The sequence below is a fragment of the Capra hircus genome, chromosome 27 (assembly GCF_001704415.2).
Source record: "Capra hircus breed San Clemente chromosome 27, ASM170441v1, whole genome shotgun sequence".
Classification (NCBI taxonomy): domain Eukaryota; kingdom Metazoa; phylum Chordata; class Mammalia; order Artiodactyla; family Bovidae; genus Capra; species Capra hircus.
The window spans coordinates 3,467,087-3,469,380 of record NC_030834.1 but is presented as its reverse complement, the minus strand read 5'-3'; positions in this window follow the sequence as shown (position 1 = coordinate 3,469,380).

Below are 2,294 nucleotides of genomic sequence, written 5' to 3'. Positions count from 1 at the left end.
CCCTCCTCCCCCCACAAAAGTATTTGAAGGCCTGGTCAACTTTTAAGGTCTTTCCTGAATCCTTGTTATTTCTGCTATCTTGTCTTATTTCTGGGTTTTCTCTTTGGTGATTGTTACCTGGCCTCAGTCACGGGGGTCGTTCACAGGCCTGCTAAGTGACTTTCAGCGACTTCAGGAAACCCCGAGACTGCAAGATTTGAAATTTTACCTGATGAAATGATTTGCATTGAATCTGAATTGTAATTTTGGATGTTGCTACAAACCACACGAGTGTTGATGTGATGGGTGGGGGTGGCCGCTGGTGTGAAACAGGGAGAGACTGTGTTATGGTCCAGTAGCACAGAGTTTCACCTTACGACAACTTTTTGCTTCATAAGCAAGTCATAACTGTAGGCACTTGGGCAACAAATTCTCGAATAACAACCATATCCCATGTAGGCATGAGGCACATGGTTTTGATAAACACAGGGCTCCACGGCCAGAGATGCGGCTAAAAACTTCCTTATACAGGTGATTAGCATGGGATGAGAGAGGGCAGAAAAGCCACGAGAGTAACGTTATGCATAACAGTGAATAAAACAGGAAACTACAAGTCCCTACTGGTATAAATAAATGAATGACTCAATGGAAAGTTTAATGAGAAATGAAGTATTTACATGGTTTCAATGGTGTCCACCGAATACCGATGAAAGAGGAGAGAATCACTTTTGAGGAGCCTGGGAAACACCATCAAAGAACTGCAAGACTGGCATATGGCTTGAATAAAATTGACAGCTAGCGGGAAGCTGCTGTACGAGGCAGGGCGCTGGACTCAGAGCTCTGTGATGACCTAGATGCAGGAGGTAGGAAGGAGACTCAAGAGAGAGGGGGTAAGTGTATACTCACCGCTGATTGGCGGTGTCTGCAGCAGCGGCTGACGTAATATTGTGAAGCAGTGATACTCCAGTGAAACAAACAAGCAACAAAAGAACGCCGCCAGCACTGGGGCAGACTGAGGTCGCGCCCCACACAGCAGGACGCAGAGAACGCAGCACCGCCTCTGCAACAGTCCAGCCAAGGGGCACTCTTCCTTCCTGAGTCTAGTCCCGGGGAAACCTCGAATCAAACCCAGAAGGAGGGACATTCTATACAGTCTGAACTGTCGTCTTCAAAAGTGTCAAGGGCATAAAAAACAAGGGAAAAAATGAGCTGCTCCAGAATGAAGGGGCCAGGAGAGCAGGATGACCTGGGCATGGGTGACTCTGAATTGGATCCCTCTGCTGGGAAAAGGATGTTTTCGAGCTAGTTAAGACTTGAATGGGGCTTGAGGGTTACATGGCAGCAATGTATCAGGTTAATTTCCTAACTCTTCAAAGGGTTGGACTCCATGTAGGATGTCCCCTGGAAAAGTGTGCTGAAGCTGCAAGGCATTGGGTCTGCAGGGCGGTGGTTTAGTCACTAAGTCGAGTCTGACTCTCTGAGCCCTCCAGGCTCCTCTGTGCATGGGATTCTCCAGGCAAAGATACTGGAGTGGGTTGCCATTTCCTCCTCCAGGGGATCTTCCCGACCCAGGGATCAAACCCGCCTCTCCTGCATTTGAAATCCTGGTGTGGCATTTTCACAGAGATGCCAGGAAGCAATTAGATTTGATCTGGAAACAGGAAGAAGGATCTCAGTGAGCAACATGAATTTGGGGTTTATCTGCTTGGAAGCCAAGAGAGCAACTGAGTTTAGTGAGGAGGGGGTGAGAGGGTGAACAGGGGGAGGGGAGGAGGAGTATGGGGGAGGGGAGGGGAGTATGGCAGAGGGGAAGAGAGTATGGGGAGGGGAGGGGAAGGAAGAGTATGGGGGAGGGAGGGGAAGTATGGGGAGAGGAGGAGGAGTATGGGGGAGGGGAGGGGAGGTGGAGTGTGGGGGAGAGGAGGGGAGTATAGGGGAGGGGAGGGGCGGGAGAGTACGGGGAGGGGAGGAGAGTATGGGGGAGGGGAGGGGACAGTTTACCAGCCCTATGACCGTGGGACTTTATCCATCTGTGCCTCAGTTTCCCCGTCAGTTAAGTGGGGATCATACTAGCTCCTACTCCTAGGATCACTATGGAAGTTAAAGCTGTTAAAGCTTTTTTTCCTCCCCCACCCCTTAAAGATGCTGAAGCTTGATAACCATTTGGAACCACAGACAGCACTGTGTACGTGTGTGCAGTTCAACAAGTGTGAACCCCAACAGCAGTCCAGCCACAGACACATCCCTGCCCCTGCCGCAGCGGGAGTGATGTTCGCGTTACACCCAGAGGCCAGTCTAGCCGTTTGTGTGTTGGC